Source organism: Littorina saxatilis, linkage group LG1 (assembly GCF_037325665.1).
Source record: "Littorina saxatilis isolate snail1 linkage group LG1, US_GU_Lsax_2.0, whole genome shotgun sequence".
Taxonomy (NCBI): Eukaryota; Metazoa; Mollusca; class Gastropoda; order Littorinimorpha; family Littorinidae; genus Littorina; species Littorina saxatilis.
In genome coordinates, this window is record NC_090245.1 from 111,195,510 (window position 1) to 111,200,657 (window position 5,148).

General features: G+C 43.8%; 1 long non-coding RNA gene across 1 annotated transcript; it reads left to right on the forward strand.

Annotated features, from left to right (window-relative positions):
- The first annotated feature begins 213 nt into the window (after positions 1–213).
- LOC138950061 (uncharacterized) lies at positions 214–2,614 on the forward strand. The gene is made up of 2 exons (XR_011450475.1): positions 214–1,397; positions 1,788–2,614. It is a non-coding gene; the product is annotated as an uncharacterized lncRNA (long non-coding RNA).
- The last annotated feature ends 2,534 nt before the right edge of the window (positions 2,615–5,148 follow it).

A 5,148-nucleotide genomic window follows, 5' to 3' on the forward strand; every position in this document is an offset into this window, starting at 1 on the left:
AGGTCATAAACACACCACGAAAAACACTTCTGAAAGAAAAGAACGCAAATGCGAAGAAAACAAATAAAACCATGAAAAAGTCATAAATGCTGCACTAATACACAGCAACGGGAAATGTTACCCAACGACTAGACACTGACCAACATTAAAAGAAAAACAAAAACGCGGGCATCAAAGACAATCTTATCTAAGCGTTCCACCATGCTGCTGCCCACCACACCCAATAAACATGCCAGAACTGGGCCACTGCTGGCTTTTTGCTGGCAAGTTTGGTAAAGCTGGCCATAAAAAAACCAACACTGGGCCAATTATGGTTTGCCAACAAAGGCCCAGTTATGGCTTGCCATCACTGGCCCATCTCTGGCATTCCAGTAATATTGTCGGCCAGTAAAATGCCTTAATTGGCCCACTGTTGGCACGCCATTGGTGGCCCAGTGCTTGTTTGCCAGCATTGGGCCATAGGTGGCGATTTGCTGGCAATTATAGGTGGGTTTTTGCTGGCACGCCAGCAGTGGGCCAATGCTGGATAATTGCTGGCAAGAAGATCTGCGACAGCACAGCGGTATGACTTTCTCACTTGGAGTGACGTAATGTACAAACAAATGTCGAAATATCTTGACGTCACTCGTGATGATGACGCATTGTCAACTAAATCCGGCCCGCGGTGGTTCTGCAGATGTCCGGTTATTTGTTTTGCATTCAACTTCAAGGAATTTCCAAAGCACCTTCTTCGATTTCAGTACGCGTCCGATCTCCTCCGGCTAGAAGCAAGCGTGGTGAGTTTCACAAACAGTTGTGTGAGCAGGTCGTCGCAACGGCGTTAGATCTAGTATCTTCTTGTTCTTTTCCTCCGTTGTCGGTCTTTTTTTCAACTTTCTTCTGCTGGACGTTTGAGTCAGTTCGCAAAATATAATAGACTTTAAGAAGTCGTCCTCTCTGTAAGAAAGAATCTGCGCGCGCACGCGCGTGTGTGTGTGTGTGTGTGTGTGTGTGTGTGTGTGTGTGTGTGTGTGTGTGTGTGTGTGCGCCCGCGCGCGCGGTTGTGTGTGTGTGTGTGTGTGTGTGCGCCCGCGCGCGCGGTTGTGTGTGTGTGTGTGTGTGTGTGTGTGTGTGTGTGTGTGTGTGTGTGTGTGTGTGTGTGCCTTTTTCCTTTCTTTGTGTGATTGAGTTTGTTTTGTCTCTGTCAAAAGAAAAGCACCATAGGCATTACCATAAGCTTACTTGTAACCAAACAAATTGCATCTTGTGAATGTTGACATTGAGTATGTGTCTATTCACTCCAGGACAAAGATTTGTGCAAGTGTCTGACTGCCCAACTGGATAAGATGCAGCTCGCCTGGGTCTCAGTTCCTGAGAGAAACGCAAGAGAGCTGTCCGAGACAACGTAAGCTTCGCAGGTTAGATCAAAATACATATTCCTGTTGACCCCTTACTTTTGCTTGGCATTTTAGTCAGTTCAGAAAATATGATAGATTACAAGAAGTCGTCCTCTCTGTGAGAATGCCTCTGTGTGTGTATGTGTGTGTGTGTGTGTGTGTGTGTGTGTGTGTGCGCGTGTGTGTGTGCGCGTGTGTGTGTGTGAGCGCGCGCGCGTGCGTGCGTGCGTGTGCTGTTTGCTTGCATGCCTGCGTGTATGCTTGCGTTTGTTTGGTTGTTTGGTTGTGTGTGTGTGTGTGTGTGTGTGTGTGTGTGTGTGTGTGTGTGTGTGTGTGTGTGTGTGTGTGTGTGTGTGTGATATGGAATAATGAATTAAAACCAACAAAACTCGTTTGCTTTCATGTTTCAAGAGGTGAACGGCAGGAGGACTTGAGAGTTTCAATGGCTTACCGTAGGCTACGACGTCAGGACAAAGAAAAGAAGCGTTATCTCAACGTTGCGGATGCGAACAGAGAAATGACAGAATCAAGACAATCCTACGGAGGTTTACTGGGAAGTGAACAAGAAACATTCCTGCCTTTGGTCATCATGTCTCGAGTGTGAAATTTAGAACGCTGTACAAATAAAATAAAACAGTGAGCAACTGAAAACAAAGCGTACGTTTCTGTAATGTTTCGGTAATGAGTCGTTGCTGTTTGGAAGCTTTACATTTGTTTTGTTTTTAATATATATTACTGTATTGTTGTTGTGCCCGCTATAACTGCGTTGATGACGATATTCTGTCAAAACCACTGCCTTTACTTGCCAGATAAGTTACACGACAAATGTGATTAGCATTTCAATTGCATTTTACTGATGAATTTGATAATTACGCATATGCATATTGCTAATGTACAGCTTGACAGCATTGCCCTTTGCTTTATTTGCGCACGTCTTGCCGCCAGCATGGGTTGAAAAGTCCATTGATGTGCTGTGTTTTGTTATTGTTATTACATTCACAGTAAAAAATGACAAAACAAAGCATATTTATAGACTTCTAACAACCATCTATGGGCTAACAAGACTGTGCAGATCGAGTACATGAATAGAGCCGTCATTCTATCCGAATCAGTGGTATTGGTATATTTCCTGCAACTTATTGGCATTTTGCTGGCAATGGTAAAGACAGAAATATGGCATTTTGCCGGGCCAGTTGTGGCCCGGTAATTTCAGCAGGTAAAGGGCCATTAACGGAAAATATATGGAAAAAAGTTTTTTTTTATATGGAACTAAAAACCTGCAAAATGCTGGCAAAATGCTGGCGAAATGCTGGCAAAATGCTGGGTTTTTGATGGCAAGCCATCAATAAGCCATCAAATAAATGATGGGTTTTTGCTGGCAAAATTCTGGCAAAATGATGGCAAAATGATGGCAAGCCATCAAAAAGCCATCAAATAAATGATGGGTTTTTGCTGGCAAAATTCTGGCAAAATGATGGCAAAATGATGGCAAGCCATCAAAAAGCCATCAAATAAATGATGGGTTTTTGCTGGCAAATTGCTGGCAAATTGCTGGAAAAATGATGGCAAGCCATCAAAAAGCCAGCAAATAAATGATGGGTTTTTGCTGGCAAAGTGCTGGCTTGCCAGTGATGGCCCATCAATTTGCCAATGTGCATACGGGTAATATGCCAGCATTGGGCCATAGGTGGGCCTTTGATGGCAGTAGTTCTGGCAACTGGCATTGCCATCAAAACGCCAGCAGTGGCCCAGTTCTGGCATGTTTATTGGGACATCTGCATAAACTAGCAGACCGCAAACCTACAACCCCCGGCCATAAAAACTGGCACGCCACAACAAATCCAAACAAAGCCAAGCAGCCAACTCTCTTTGGCACACCGAGACACCACAGACTTGAACGGATGTAACACATCCGCTATTACATCACCGCCATACCAGCAGCATCTGACCACACAGCGTTGATACGCCTAATCCACTCCGCCCGGCACCAAACTATTTCCGACACACCGACACGCCAACCTTCAAACCGATTAAGGTCCAGCACAAGAGGTTGGAGAGACACTCCTAAACCCCTCCGCCAGCTCACTCGTCCGCACACTCGAACCAATTATAAACCTCCAACCGAGCACTTCATTCCAGAACTCAACAAGTCGCTGATCCCCGCACATTCCTTTATCAAAAGGACACGGGCTACAATCTCACCATCCGTGGACAAAGAAACTTTGTCACCACACAACTCTCCCCCTAAACATGGGAAGGCACTCCAAAACAAAACTCCGAATCCAAAAGAGGAAACTAACCAGGCTTTCAAATGAAAAAGAAAAAAAAGATCAACAACAACCTGACACGAGCCAAACAATTCGTAATCAACTTGTCAAATGTACAACTTTCAAATGAACAATACCTGGGCCTAGAAAAAGGCCTCAAACTCATACCTACACCAAAAACAAACAAACCAACCATGAGAAAACGAATCTCGGCAGACTTCTGCAAACTTGCACGAAAAATTAGATGCAAATTCTACTTCCGTGAAAACACCTCCAACACCGCAATACCTCCATTCTACACAAAATCCAATTGGAACCCCCCACCAGGAAACGAAGCCATCGAGAAATACATCTTCAATACCAGAATGGAACTATACAATCTTTCTTTGAAGAAACTACAATCCAACCTCTCTGAAAATGAAAGGAAAGCACTCAAAGAGCTATCCGACAATCAAAACATTGTCATACGCAAGGCCGACAAAAACAACACAATCGTGATTTTGAACAAATCCACCTACAACGAGGAAGCACAATTCACGCTCTCAGGGGTACACTACAAAAACATCCCCCCACCTGATCAACTGTCATTGATCAATCAAATGATGACAATCATAACCCATCTACAGAAAACCCAACAAATTGACAAACCAACATACAACTTTCTGAGCCAAACCAAGAAGGCACACAAAACGGGGAAACTGTACTTTCTTCCAAAAGTACACACATTCTCCAAAGAAGAAATCTGCAACCTACAGACGAACGGAGCCCAAGCCACTAGAATTCCAAGCAGACCTATCATTTCCCAATGCGACACCCCATCCCAATACGTGGGAAAATTCATCGATTTCTTCCTACTACCTACTGTAAAAAAAAAAAAAAAAAAAAAAAAAAAAAAAAAAATAAAAAAAATAAAAACAAACAGTCCACCTACATCAGAGACACATTGGATTTCATCCAACAGATCGAACAACTCATTCTTCCCCCTAATGTACTCATTTGTACATTCGACATCACCAGCATGTATACCAACATGACAACAAATGAACTCATCAGTGCAGTCAACGAAGCTTTACCCAGCACCCTGTGTATTCCACCACTACCACCTTTCCACAAATCACACATCGTGGCACTTCTCGAACTCATCTTGAAAAACAACAACTTTGTGTTCAACAACCAACACTACAACCAGTGCATTGGAGCCGCCATGGGAATGACGGCATCCCCGGAAATATGCGACATACGCATGTTCCAACTCATGAATGAAATCCTCGACAAATATGCCTACAAAGACACGATTCTTTGGCACGGACGCTACAGAGATGACGGCATCATGTTCTTCAACGCTGACAAAAACCAAATTCACCAGTTATTTGAGATAGCCAACGCCCACCACCCTCTACTCAAAGTCACATACAACATCTCTGACTCAGAGGCGACATTCCTCGACACCACCATCTACAAAGGCAACAGATTCCTGTCCAACAAAATACTGGACTTGAAAACAC